General features: G+C 42.8%; 1 protein-coding gene across 2 annotated transcripts in view; it reads left to right on the forward strand.

Annotated features, from left to right (window-relative positions):
* Window positions 1–15277, forward strand: part of LOC105496478 (engulfment and cell motility 2) — a 98299-nt gene that overhangs the window by 20127 nt on the left and 62895 nt on the right. Inside the window, exons 2-4 of one of the 2 annotated variants that reach the window (XM_071079199.1) lie at window positions 4787–4913; window positions 6273–6396; window positions 6926–7001. The gene's annotated coding sequence lies outside the window, so the exon portion shown is untranslated. Of the gene's footprint in view, window positions 1–4786; window positions 4914–6272; window positions 6397–6925; window positions 7002–9343; window positions 10454–15277 lie in introns of those variants that run through there. The other variant, XM_011766940.3, reaches the window with a different exon arrangement.

Below are 15277 nucleotides of genomic sequence, written 5' to 3' on the forward strand. Positions count from 1 at the left end.
TAAGTAAAAAAAGAAGGAAGAAGAAAGAAAAGAAAGAACAGAACCTCACCCTAGGTCTCACACCTTACATTAAAATTAACTTAAAATAAATCTCAGGTTTAAATTGTAAGAGATAAAACTTTCAGAAAAAAAAATACAAGAAAATATTTGGGATTTAGATACTGAGGCAAATAATTGAAAACAAAAGCACAATCCATAAAAGGAAACTTTGGACTTCATCAAAATTAAAAATTTTTGTTCTGCAGAAGACCTTGCTACAAGGATGAAAAGACAAGCTACACACTGGGAGAAAATATTTGCAAACCATTCATACCACAAAGAACTAGTACCTAGGCCGGGCGCGGTGGCTCAAGCCTGTAATCCCAGCACTTTGGGAGGCCGAGATGGGTGGATCACGAGGTCAGGAGATCGAGACCATCCTGGCTAACACGGTGAAACCCCGTCTCTACTAAAAAATACAAAAAAAAAAACTAGCCGGGCGAGGTGGCGGGCGCCTGTAGTCCCAGCTACTCAGGAGGCTGAGGCAGGAGAATGGTGGGAACCCGGAAGGCGGAGCTGCAGTGAGCTGAGATCCGGCCACTGCACTCCAGCTTGGGCGACAGAGCAAGACTCCGTCTCAAAAAAAAAAAAAAAAAAAAAAAGAACTAGTACCTAAAATGTACCAGTGTTTTGTTGTATAAATGGGTTGCAAATATTATTATATATCCCCTGATATAAGGAATTCTCAAAGTTTAACAGAAAAAAAAAATCAAATTAGAAAATGGGCAAAAGATGTTATCAAAAAAAGATATACAGATAGTAAGTAAGCACATGAAAAGATGTTTAACATCCATTAGCGAAGTAAAAATTAAAAACACAATGAGCTATCACTGCATTCCCATCAGAATGACTAAAATCAAAAATAGTGACAACACCAAATGCTGGTGAGGATGTGGAGAAACAGGACCATTGTACATTGCTAATGAAAATGAAAAATGGTACCACCACTCTGGAAAACAGTTTGACAATTTCTTAAAAAATTAAATATGCAACTACCATAAGATCCAGCAATTGCAATCCTGGGCATTTATTCCAGAGAAATAAAAATTTGTGTTCACTCTGAAAAATGGACATGGATGTACATAACAGCTTTACTTGTAATAACCAAAAACTGAAAACAGTCTAGATGCCCTTCACTGGGCAAGTGGTTAAACTGTGGTGCATGGATACCATAGAATGCCACTCAGTGATCAAAAGGAATGAGCTACTGATACATGCAACAGCCTGGATGAATCGCCAGAGAATTGTGCTGAGTCAAAAAAGTTACATACTGTATTGGTGCTTGAGGGCTCAGGAGGGTCTCCAGATGCCACTAAGGCCCCATTTCCAGCTGGTGTCCAGATTCTTGGCACCATCACAAGAAAGAGTTCAGGGATGAGTCAGAATAAAGCCAAAGGCAAGAAGCTTTTATTGCAAATTGAAAGTACACACTTAGAAGTGTGAGCCTGCTTGAGAGAATAAGTCACACATAATGGAGTTTGGGTGTCTAATTTTATGAGTGTTTCTTTAATTAAGGGGTGGAATATCCTGGAAAAGGAGGGGATTTCAGGGACATCCCCCCTCCACTCCAGTTATTACCACGTTTCTGCATTACTTGGATTTGCCTAGAAGAGTCATGGACATTGTCGCCCTGACCAGAGTTTCAGCCATTTTATTTCCCTTATTTTGGGTTTTCTGTTATGCTATGGTTTCTTTACCTAGTTCTTGTTTATTTGACTGGTTCTTCTTTCTGTTCTCTCTTTCTTTCTTTCTTTCTTTCCTTCCTTCCTTCCTTTCTTTTTTTCTTTCTTTCTCTTCTTTTTTTCTCTCTTTCTTTCTCTTTCTTTCTTTTCTTTTCTTTTCTTTCTTTCTTTTTCTTTCTTTCTTTCTTTCTTTCTTTCTCTTTCTTTCTTTCTTTCTCTTTCTCTCTTTCTCTCTCTCTTTCTTTCTCTCTCTCTTTCTTTTTTTTTTTTTAAAAAAACAGTCTCACTCTGTTGCCCAGAGTGGAGTGCAGTGGCATGATCTCAGCTCACTGCAACTGCTGCCTCCCAGGTTCAAGTGATTCTCCTGCCTCAGCCTCCTGAGTAGCTGAGACTACAGGTACCCGCCACCACGCTCGACTAATTTTTGTATTTTTAGTAGGGGCAGGGGTTTCATCATGTTGGCCAGGCTGGTCTCAAACTCCTGACCTCAAGTGATCTGTCTGCCTCAGCCTCCCAAAGTGCTGGGATTACAGGCATAAGCCACCGCACCTGGCCTTTGGCTAGTTCTTATTTGAGTTTTTCCATCCTCCTGTGACCACCCAGTGCTGTTCCCATCTCAACATCATTCTGTTGGTATAGCATTCTTGAAATGACAAAATTTTACAAATGGAGAACAGATAAGTTGTTGCAGGAGCTAAAGAGGGGGTGTGATTGGAAGGAAGGGAGGGTGGCTACAACAGAGCACCATGGGGGATGCTGGTGCTGATTGACATGTTCTGTATCCTGACTGTATCATTGTCAATATCTTGGCTGTGATATTGTTTTGCAAGATGTTACCACTGGAGCATACTGGGTTAAGGGTACACAGGATCTCCCTGTATCATTTCATACAAATGGATGTGAATCTACAATTATTTAAAAGTGAAATTTAATTTATTAAGAAGGATCTTAGCAGTGATCCACACACAATGTAGGTTAGCTGTTACTACTGGGATGGAGAAGGGAAGAGGAAAAGAAAAGAAATAAATCACCTAAGGAACTGAGGCATCTACCTTATGTTTGTAGTGAATACAGATTTTCAAAAGCATGCCCCCCTAAAAGTGACTTTCCACCACATAACTTTCCTTTTTATCACTGAGTGGTGTTCCCCGGTACGTGTGCACTACCGTTTGTTTAACCAACCATTTGCCCAGTGAAGCACATCTAGGTTGTTTTGGTTTTGGCTGTTACAAATAAAGCTGCTATGGACATTCATGTCCATCTTTTGGAGTGAACATACATCTTCATTTCTCTGGGATACATGTCCAGGAGTGCGATTGGTGTGGTATTTTCCATTATCCCTTTAAATCTGTACAATAGGGCTAGCTCTCGCCCTGCACCTGGATGGGACCTCAGCCAGGCAGCCGCCATAACCTCTCTGATTGCTCTTAGGTAATAAACAACTAGTAGCTAGTTATACAAGCAGCTGCATATCTGACTCTGCGTCCCCATTGTGCTTGATGAAGAAGACCTAATCTAGTCCCATGCTGATAAACTAAATCAAATTCAGAGACTTCTGAGTCCTTTCATATGGAGAACTCGGACACAGTCAGAATAGTTTTTTCTCCTTTCGCCTCCTCCTCTTTAGAATGAACGCTGAACTTGGGGGACAGAGGGGTGCACAGAGGCAGTGGTGGGGAGAGATGGGGTGCTGTTTCTCCATCCCATCTTGGTTAGAGATTGTCTCCATCTTTATCTGGCCTCCTGCTCCTGGGAGAAGCTGGTCCTTGGCACTGGTGTTGCATGGGTTCCGTGGATAGTGCTTGCATGGACCCCAGGCATTGACTCAGTGCGTGCTAGCCCACTAGGGTGCTCGTCCATGGTGTGGAACCACATCATCCACTGCTTCCCAGCAAGGCTGTCCCAGCCATGTCCTGACCAAACATGACTCAAGGTACAAAATCATAAAGCAGCTTTATTTTTCTTTTCCACTATCCCTTTGAATCTGTTCTGTAGGGCTAGTTCTTCCCTTGCCCTTGGATGAGACCTCAGGCAGTCTTCATAATGTCTCTGGTTGCTCGTAGGTAATAAACAACTAGCAGCTAGTCATGCAGGCCCCTGTACACTACCTCTGTGTGATTCCTGTGTCACCACTTGCTCCCTAGGGGAGAGACTGGCTTATTTTCTGCTTGCCACAGTGTTTGCTGCTTTCTCAAAGTATGCTGAACCTTTGGCCTTGAGTGCCACAGCTTCACGACAGCCTATGGAGTGGGTAGCATCCATCCGAGCCCATGGCGTCACCCGTGGGACCTGAGGGCAGGGAAACCAGCACAGCTCTGCAGATATACATGCTGCTTGCTGCGCTTGGAGTGAGAAACTGTCTTGCTCTCATCCGTTGCCTGCTTTGGGCACCTCTAGAGCCATGGAAGGTTTATTCCTGGCTATCCTCAGTGAGCCTGGGGCTTTTCCCTAACACCCTGTCTACACCACACCAAAGGGAAGGAGCAGCTCCCTAGGAGAACCAACCCTCCTGAGCCATGCATGTTAGACTCACAGGACCCTGGTTCCAATCCCTCATGTGTGTTTAGTCTTACCTGAGTATCTCTTTCTTTTTTTCCAACTTTTATCTTAAGTTCAGGGGTACACGTGCAGGATGTGCAGGTTTGTTACATAGGCAAACATGTGCCATGGTGGTTTGCTGCACAGAGCATCCCATCACCCAGGTATTAAGCCCATCCATCATCCATTAGCTATTCTTCCTGATGCTCTCCTTCTTCCCACCCCCGCCCTTTGACCCCACCCCAGTGTGTGTTTTTCCCCTCCATGTGCCCATGTGTTCTCATCACTTAGCTTCCACTTATAAGTGAGAATATGCAGTATTTGGTTTTCTCTTCCTGCGTTAGTTTGCTAAGGATAATGGCCTCCAGCTCCATCCATGTCCCTGCAAAGGACAGGATCTTGTTCCTTTTTATGGCTACATAATATTCCATGGTATGTACCACATTTTCTTTAAGCTCTATCATTGATGGGAATTTACTGGGGAAGCATCAGGATTTTCTTCTGCCACTTATGCCTCTGTTTTACAGAGCCTGAGATTTTTTTCTCAATCTGTGTGGAACAGCGCTTTGCAGAAGGCTAGCACTGCAAGACTTAACCCAAGTCATCCTCACTCCTCTTCTGCTCCAACTTCCAGGAGAAAAGGGAAATCATCAGGTAATAATGCCCTAAATATCCCGAACTTCTACCCTACCTCTACCTGCCCCTCATCTTCCTTTCTGTCTCAGAGGCCAGGGAGGGGACTCCCCTCTAAAGCCAGTAAGAACCTGGCTTGGGAACTCCAGAGGAGGGGACTGTGGGCTTTGGAGTCAGAGAAAACTGACTCGGAATGCCATTGTGACTCCTCACCACTGTGTGGTTCTGACTCAGTTATTAAACCATGCTGGGCCGCAAACCCAAGTCTAGCTCTCAGTGCGCGGCTGTGATGAATGCTGGGCAAACAGCTGCTAAATGAATGGGCTGCGTTCAATTTATTGGAGGATGTTCCTGAAATGCCCAGCAGAGGGCTCTGGTTGCACAGAAAAGACTCGTCCACTACTCTGCCTGGGTTGAAAGCTCTCTGCCTGCCAAACCCCTTTGCCTCATTTCGGGCCCCCATTTTCATGAACCTACATTAATGCATAGCTCTGGGGAAACACTTTTTTGCAGTTATGTGTGTCACTACGCTTCCGTCAAAGAGTCAAATCAGATAGCTTTACATTTTCATTACAATACTGCTTTTTCCCTGCCTACTTGGATTTTTTTCTGATGGGAATAAGTCATGATTTCTCAACAGGGCAAGAGAGCCCCCAAAGCAATGAATATTGGTTCTTAGGATGCCCCCAACATCTTAGCTGTTACGTCTATTTGTGGCCCTCCAGAATACCACAGTACGTAAACAGACACACGGTATATCTGTAGTAGTATATTTTCATGGGGACGTGGACAATTAGAAAAACAAATGTAAAATGGTTCCTTGGAGGAGCTGTAAGTTTAAAAATAAGAGTTGAACAATACTGGAATGAGGGAAGATGAATCAAGAGAAGATACCATCATTGTCACACACTTGGAGTTAGGGACACATAAGACAAGCCTTTCCCAGAACGTGGGGTACGCATGACACTGTCCAACCTCAGTAGTTCTAACTGGAGATCCTGTCATTGTTTAAAACCTCCCACGCACCTCACCCCCACCCCTGGGAGAACTTAAGTTCCAGTGCTCTGCTCTCATCAACCCTAAAGTTTCCTCTTGCTCCTTCATACTCCCTCCTTCCCATCTCCCCATCCCATCCCCCATCCCCAAGGAACCACTGATCTATTTTGTGTCACTCTAGATTAGTGAGCATTTTCTAGAGGGTGTTTTATAAGTGGAATCATAGCCCAATTTATTCTTTCATTCACTTGGTGGATATTTGGGTTGTGTCCAGCTTGGGGCTGTTGTGAATAAAGCTGCTATGACTATGAATGTAAGTCATAGCAGTAAGTTTTTGTGTGGACATATGTGCTCACTTCTCTTTTTTTATTATTGGTTTTTTAGAGACAGGATCTCACTCTGTTGCCCAGGCAGGAACGCAGTGATGGGGTCACAGCTCACTGCAGCCTCAACCTCCCGGACTCAAACGATCTTCCCACCTCAGCCTCCCAAGTAGCTGGAACTACAGGTATAGATCACCAAACCTGAATAATTTTTTAAAATTATTTCTCTTGAGTAAGTACCTAGGAATAGAATCACTGGGTTTTATGACAAGTGTTTGTTTGACTTTTTAACAAAGGGGCTGATTAAAGTATCTTTCCCCAGGCAGTGGGCCCCCCCTGGGGGAGGGAGCCACCATCTGTAATTCAAAAGGATTCTTTCCTAGGAAGACTTCTTAAGAGATGTCACATATTCATATTCATCCTTCAGAGAGCAGGGAGTTGACAACCACATCCAGTTATGCCAAGACGATTTTCTGGAACCTCTCTCCAGAGGACAGAAAACACATATTACACATGTAATCTCTGGCATGACAGAATACATTTGCTATAATATAAAAATATGAAAAATACATTAAAGTATTGTAGGAGATGCAAAATTTTACCTTACCATTTTAGAGTTTTTTTTCTAACTGGGCCTGAGAATGAAATTGACATAAGACAGATCAACAGGGGAAAAGCACACACAGTTATTTAATGCAAGTTTTACCTGCACAGGAGCCTTCATAAGGAAACAAAGGCCCAAAGATGCTGTTAGAGAAGAATGCTTATAAACTGAAATGGACAAAGTATCGTAAGTCATGAAAATGAGATGAGGCAAAGAGGCTGGGGCTAGGGTGGTTGATCGGGTGGAGAAGTGACTAGGAAGATAGGAATTAGTCGAACCGGATCTGTGTGTATAGGTTTCCCAAGGTCTCACCTTCCTGTCCTTGATGATAAGAATGTTACTTTCTTTCTGCTATAGGGAGGGCATCTTTCACATGGGAATTTTATCTCCTGCTTTTAAGAAACAGAAGGAAGATCAAGGCAATCTTCTCGTACCTGCTGTTTTTCAAGGGCCTTTAACTCAAAATAGTCACTATGCCAAAGTGGCATATTTTTAACTCCTTCAGTATAAAGAATAAAGTTAGGCTGGGCACAGTGGCTCATGCCTGTAATCCCAGCACTTTGGAAGGCCGAGGCAGGTAGATCCATTGAGGTCAGGAGTTTGAGACCAGCCTGACCAACATGGTGAAATCCCACCTCCACTAAAAATATAAAAATTAGCCAAGCATGGTGGTGTGCACCTGTAGTCCCAGCTACTTGGGAGGCTTAGGCAGGAGAATCACTTGAACCCAGGAGGCAGAGGTTGCAGTGAGTTAGGATCATGCCACTGTACTCTGGCCTGGGCAACAGAGTGAGACTCTGTCTTAAAAAATTAAACAAACAGGCCGGGCGCGGTGGCTCAAGCCTGTAATCCCAGCACTTTGGGAGGCCGAGACGGGCGGATCACAAGGTCAGGAGATCGAGACCATCCTGGCTAACACGGTGAAACCCCGTCTCTACTAAAAAAATACAAAAAACTAGCCGGGCGAGGTGGCGGGCACCTGTAGTCCCAGCTACTCGGGAGGCTGAGGCAGGAGAATGGCGCAAACCCGGGAGGCGGAGCTTGCAGTGAGCTGAGATCCGGCCACTGCACTCCAGCCTGGGCGACAGAGCGAGACTCCATCTCAAAAAAAAAAAAAAAAATTAAACAAACAAAGAAGGATAAAGTTAAATGGCCCATAATACTGCCACAGAGAGGTAGGTATGTCTGACAGTCGGCTGTGTGCCTAGCGAGTCTTTCTCTTGTGCATATTACACATAGAAATGTCTGACCACTAAGATACACATTTTCTACAATTTAACATTCTTGGTCAGGTAGTTGAGGGTCATCACTCCTCAAAAAAAAAGTCACAATCCTTCACTCAGTTTCCAGACCTGAACCAGTTTTAGTGTTTAAAACACATCAATTGAAGGAGAGGCTGCTTCCTAGGAGGACCCTGCGATACCATGAGAGATGGCCACATGCTGGAGAAAGAGGAACACTCAAACATCAAGAACTATTGGCGCAGGATCCAGATTGACATTTACCCAGGAACCCAAAGCATCATCGTAGCCTCCCTATTAAATTGAGGGCATATGAAGGGCAGGAAATAAATGGGATCCTGGCCCAAGTCTGGGTTACAGTGGGTTCACTAGACTCATGGGACAATCCCATGGCCATCTCTCCAGTCCTCAATTGGAATAGACATGTTGGCAATTGGCACAGCTCCCACACTGGTCCCTTGGCCCATGGGGTAAGAGCTATCAGAATAAAGATTAGTGGAAGCCTCTGAAATAGCCCAACACCCCAACTCAACCAAGAGAGTAAAGTTTTTAAAATGTCACATCCATCCAAAGAGGAATATTAGAGATTGGAGCTATCCTTAAAAACCTAAATGATGCTGAGGCGCTAGTCACCTCATAGCTTGTGTAATTCACCAGTCTGGCCCCTGCAAAACCCAAATAATTCTGGAGGATGACAGTGGACTGCTGCAAACTCTGCTAAACAGTAGCCTCAATGCAGCTTCTGTGCCAGGTGTGGTACCTTTGCTAGAGCAGATGAGCACAGCCTTGGGCACCTGGCATGCAGCTGTCAATGCAGCTAATGTGTTCTGTTCCATGCCTATCAAAAAACAGTATCAGAAGCAGTTCACATTTGGTGGAGTGGACAACAGTACACATGTACAATCTTTCCCAAGGGTTATCTCAACTCTTTGGTGCTATCATGACACATTATGAAGAGACCTGAACTGGCTGGACATCCACAGAACATCACACTGGTCCCCTCTATCGATGACATATGCTAATTGGACTGGGCGAAGTGAATAGAACATGGAGGCCTTGGTATGACACAAGCACTTCAGAGGGTACAAAACTAAACCCTTCAAAAGTGCAAGGACTTCCAAATAGGTGAGAAAGTTGAGTTCCAATGTTCTGAAGCATGCTAGAACATTCCCTCAAAAGTAAGGGCAAAACTTTTTTATCTTTCATCTCCCACCACCACCAAGAAGAAAGTGCCATACCTATAGACTTCTTTGGGTTCTAGAGGCAGCATATTCCAAACATGAGAATACTGTTCTGATCCAAGTATCTGGTAAAAGGAAAGGCTGCTGCTTTTGAGAGGCACCAAGAGCAGAAAAGAGCTCTGCAGCAGGTCCAGGCTGCAAAGCAAGTATCCTTGAAGTTTTGGCCACACGACCTAGCAGCCCCTATAGTATTAGAGATATTGGTGGCCAGAAAAGACATTGAATAAAATATATGGCAAGTCTCACTGGGAAAATCACAATTCAGATCCCCAGCATTCTGGAGCAAGTCATGTCATCTGCATCAGAGAATTACACACTCTTTGATAAATAGCTGTGTGTTAGAGTTCTCCAGAGAGATAGAATCAATAGGTTCAGTCTTTCTAGATCAATAAATCAATCTAGAAAGAGATAGATGTATTAGGAGAATTGGCTCACATGCTCATGGAAGCTGAGAACTCCCACAACAGGCCTTCTGCTGGAAACACTGGGATGCTGGTAGCATGGCTGCCCAAAAGCCTCAGAACCAGGAAGTTGCTGGTATAATTCTCAGTCTGAGGCCAAAGGCTTGAGAATCCAGAGACTGGTGTTAAGTCCAGAGACTGGTGTTAAGTCCAGAGGCTGGAAAGCCTGGAGAGCCTAGAGTTCCGACGTCCAAAGGCAGGAGAAAAAAGTGTGTTCCAGCTCCAGGAGAAAGAGGAAGGGAGGCAGGGGAGAGAGAGAGAGAATTGCTTTGTTTTTCTGCCTTTTTTGTTCTATCTCGATGCCAGTTGATTGGATGGTGCCTGCCCACAATGAGGGCAGATCTCCTCCTCTCAGTCTGCCAAGTCCCAGGCCAGTGTCCTCTGGAAACACCCTCACAGACACACCCAGAAGTGATGCTTTACAAATTATCTAGCTGTTCCTTAATCCAGTCCAGCTGACACCTAAAATTAACCATCACAAGCTCCTAAGGGTTACTTGGCCTCAGAGGGAGGAAACACCTGATCACGGGAGAGCAAACGATTGTACAGCCAGAACGTTACACAATGAGTCAGATATTTGTCAGATCGACCAAGTCGTAAGATCAGGTGGGCCCAGCAGCATGCCAGGATAGAAGTGGGACACGGAGGATTGAGCAGAAGGAGGACCAGATGGCATAAGCGAGCTGCGTGAGCAGGTAACCAGACCCCCATTTCATCCACCTGTTGCCTTTGCTCTCGGCTCATACTGATGGCCAAGAAAGGCCATCATACGCATGGGGCGGAGAGATGGGTCCTTTATGACCAGCCCACAGAAGAGGAAGGAGCCTGAGCTTGGTATATGGATCAGGTGCCCAGTTTTGATGGTAAATGGACACGTACATGGCTTCATACATGAGAGGCATGGTGACCAAGAAGGGCTCAGATCGCTTAGGAGTGAAGGTTGGGGTCACACCACCAGGTAAGCTACCAAGCCCGGCAGAGGTGCTGAGGATGAGGGAAGCTGGAAGAGGGTAGAGGTTTTCTGAGCAGCTGCCTATATTAGCAGCTCTCTGCTGCAAGGAAAATTAAATTTCTTACATATTTAAACCACTGTAAGTTGGGTTTCTGTTACACCAATTCTGACTGATATAGTATTTCTAACAATAGTATATGGCTGGTTTTTGTTCTTCAATCCTGTTTAACGAACTTTGAGTTTTAATGTGAGAATTCAGCTCACTTGAGGTTTGTGTAAACCTGGATATAATTTATTTTATTTCTTCCATTTTAACTCAGGTTCATTATTTATTTTACTTTGTCCTTTCTCTCTTGTCTTGTTTTTGATGGCTTGGTAACATGGCCATTTATTCAATTTTTATTTTCTTGTAGATCTTTTTCTTTTAGATTTTCTTATAGATTCTTACAGGTTTCTTAGAGAAGCCCTATACTTTTCCAGGCCATGAGTGGTTATTTTTATTTTTTTTTCCACATTCAGAATAAAATACACAATTGCAATTATATAATCCTCCATTATGTGAGAAAAGCATCTATTTCCCCACATTAAAGTTACCTATTTGTAATATTTTTATATCTCCTCAGCCCGCAAAGATATTGAAACACTTTTATTCTCCATCTTCTTCTGCCACTTCCCTAAATACTAGGCTGAGTCCTTCAGGACTTACAGTCTGAAGTTACCATTAGTCTTTCTCTTAGGATTCCTCTTCTGTCAGAAATCTGTAGATATACTTACAGCATAGTTTGCTTCCAGGGATGCAGATGAGAAGTCAAATGCCATCTCATTGTTTCTTTGTAAGTTACTTATTTTCCCTCTCTAGAAATGAATAAGCTTTTATATTAACACTTGAGATTTCAGTCATTGTTTTCAGGACATGGCTAAAAATGAGTATTATTTTGTGTAAGTTCTGTTTGGAATTCACTGGGTCCTTCAAATCAGCAGATCAAGTCTTTATTGGAAAATTTTCAAGGACAATTTCCTCTATTATTTGTTTAATTATTGCCTGTCTTCCATCTGCTTCATTTTACAAATTTCCATTATCCTAATAATAATAATTCCAACATAGAATAATCCAAATATGCAAGTATTTGATTGCCTGCATCATTTCCTCAAACTCTGTTTATTTCACCTCATAATTTTCCTCTCTTTGCATTTTTGATTTGTGTTTTGTTTCATTTCTCCATTTGGTATTCTAGGTCAGGTTTCAACAGTGACTCTGCAATCCTTTGATTCATCTCTTGAAATTTCTAGTCTGAAAATGAGATTCTTTAGATCCAGAACGTGTGTGTGTGCGTGTGTGTACATGCGCGTGTGTGTGCGTGTGTGTACATGTGTGTGCGTCTGCGTGTGCATGTGTGTCCGTGTGTGCCATGCGTGTGTGTGCGTGTGTGCATGCATGTGTATGTGTGTGCACGTGTGTGTGCGCATGTGTGTGCATGCATGTGTGTGTATATGTGCGTGCGTTTATGCACACTGTATTTGTGGTTCCTTACGTGTTGTTGTCATCATTGTTTTTGGTTCAGGCTATCCTCTGTCTCCCCCAGTAGGTTTGTAGCTGTTGTTCTCTGCAATATGCTGGTTCTTTCACTTTCTTACTTCTGGATCCCCCAGGATGAGTTGGTATTTTCCTTTTCTGACCCACTGGGGCCCATGTTCAGCTGCTGGGGATCTAGAGCAAGGCCAGTCTCTCAAGTAATGGATGGTGCAGCAGTCTTTGACTTGCTGGGTCCGCTGGCAAGTGGTCGGTCCCAAAAGGTCTCCCTCTGCCCTCTAGTCTCTTCAGCTGCAAAGACTGGCATTTTCCCAGTGAGGAGAGGATTTAGCACTTTTGTTTTCCCCTACAGCTTTGTGTGAGCTGGAGCAATGAGCCCAAAGAATGCTCACGGGGGCAGCTGCAGCCTCTCCCTTGGGAGGTCCTTGGATTTCTGTAGGTCAAGTGTTCCTGATTTCACTTTTCTTCTGACCATTACTCCTGGACTCTGCACCTCCAGTCCCCGGGCTGTCGTGGGGCTCAGAAGCAGAAAGTTGCTCTGCCAACTCCCTTCTTCTGGATCCCGGAGATGCACTAGATCTCTAAACCCCAGAAGCTGCTTGGCTCACAAAAGGTTCAGTAGCTGGTTTTAAATTGAAGGATGAAGGCAGCACAGATGTATTCAACAACCATCTCTGCAGAATTCTCCGAGGAAATTTCACTATATTCTAAATGGCAGAAATATGTTCACAGACCACAATGCAATAAAACTAGAAATCGCCAAAGAATAACCAAACAAACAAAAACCTCATTACCAACAAAACCCCTATAGACATGAATATTCAAAACCTACTCTTTTAACTATCTATTGGGTTCAAAAGAAAAATTAAAGTAGAAATTATGAATTATTTCTAATGAATAACAATGAGGGCACAAAAAATAAAAAATCTATGAACTATAACAGAAGACGAATTCAAAGCAAGATATACAGACATATCTCAGAGATAATGCAACTTCAGTATCAGACCACCACCATAAAGCTAATATTGCAATAAAGTGAGTCATATGAATTTTTTGGTTTCTCAGTGCATATGAAAGTTATGTTTCCTCTATACTGTCATCTATTAAGTGTGCAATAGCATTCTGTCTATAAATGTACATACCTTAATTTTAAAATACTTTGTTGCTAAAAAATGTTGATGATCATCTGAGCTTTCAGTGAGTCATAATCTTTTTGCTGGCAGAGGGTGTTAACCTCAGTGTTGATGGCTACTGACTCATCCGAGTGGTAGTTTGCTGAAGTTTGGGGTGGCTGTGGCAATTTCTTAAAATAAAACAACAATAAAGTTGGCTGCATCAACCAACTCTTCCTTTCACAAAAGCTTTCTTTGTAGCATGTGATGCTGTTTGATAGCATTTATCCCACAGTAGAACTTTCAAAATTGGAGTCAGTCCTCTCAAACTCTGCAGTTGCTTTGTCAACTAAATGTATGTAATATTCTAAATCCTTTGTTGTCACTTTAATGATGTTCATAGACTCTTCACCAGAAATAGTTGCCATCTCAATAAATTGCTTTCTTTGAGCATTCATAAGAACTAACTCCACACTCGTTAAAGTTTTCTCATGAGATTGCAGCAATTCAGGCACACCTTCAGGTTCCACTTCTAATTCTAGTTTTCTTGCTATTTCTATCACATCTGCAGTTAATTCCTCCACTGAAGCTTTGAGTCTCTCAAAGTTATCCAAAGAAGTTGGAATCAACTTCTTCCAAACTCTTATTAATGTTGATATTTTGACCTCTTCTCCTGAATCACGAGCATTCTTGATGTAATCTAGAATAGTAAGTTCTTTCTAGGAGGTTTTCAATGTATTTTTCCCAGACCCATCAGAGGAATTACTATTTATGGCAGCTATAGCCTTACAAAATGTATTTCTTAAATAATAAAATTTGAAAGTCAAAGTTACTCTTTGATCCATGGGTTACAGAATGGATGTTGTGTTAGCAGGCATGGAAACAACATTTGTCACCTTGTACCTCTTCATCAGTGTTTCTGGGTAACCTGGTGCTTTGTCGATGAGCAGTAATCTTTTGAAAGGAATCTTTTTTATTCTGAGCAGAGTTCTCAACAGTGGGCTTAAAATAATCAGTAAACCTTGCTATAAACAGATGTGCTGTCATCCAGACTTTGTTGTTATATTTATGGAGCACAGGCCGAATGGATGTAACATAATTCTAAAGGACTCTAAGACTTGAGGAATGGGAAATATGCATTGGCTTCAACTTAAAGTCACCAACTACCTTAGCTCCTAACAAGAGAGTCAGCCTATCATTTGAAGCTTTGAAGGCAAGCATTGACTTCTATCTGTAAAAGTCCTTAATGGCATCATCTCGCAATAGAAGGGTGTTTCGCCTACATTGAAGATCTGTTTTTTTGGTGTAGCCACCTTCATCAATGATCTTAGCTAGATCTTCTGGAGAACTTGCTGCAGCTTCTCCATCAGCACTTGCTGCTTCACCTTGCATTTTCATGTTATAGAGTTGCCTTCTTTCCTTAACCCTCATAAACCAACCTCTGGTATCTTCAAACTTCTCTTCTGCAGCTTCTTCACCTCTCTGTCTTCATAGAATTGAAGAGAGTTAGGGGCTTGCTCTGGATTCAGTTTTGGTTTATGGGAATGTTGCAGCTGGTTTGATCTTCTATCAAGACCACTCAAACTTTCTCTATATCAGCAATAAGTCTCTTTTGTTTTCTTATCATTCATGCGATCTGAAGTAGCACTTTGAATTTCCTTCGAGAAGTTTTTCCTTGCATTCACCACCTGGCTGTTTGGCACAAGACGTCTAGCTTTTGACCTATCTTGGCTTTCAACATGCCTCCCTCACTAAGCTCAATCACTTCTCTTTGTTTAATTTTAATTTCTAATTTTTGTGGAGACATAGTAGTTGTGTATATGTATGGGCTGCATAAGATATTTTGATACCAGCAAACAATGTGTAATAATCACATCAGGGCAAACCAGGTATCCATCACTTCAAGCACTTTTCCTTTGTGTTG

The sequence above is a fragment of the Macaca nemestrina genome, chromosome 15, assembly GCF_043159975.1.
Source record: "Macaca nemestrina isolate mMacNem1 chromosome 15, mMacNem.hap1, whole genome shotgun sequence".
NCBI classification, from domain to species: Eukaryota; Metazoa; Chordata; class Mammalia; order Primates; family Cercopithecidae; genus Macaca; species Macaca nemestrina.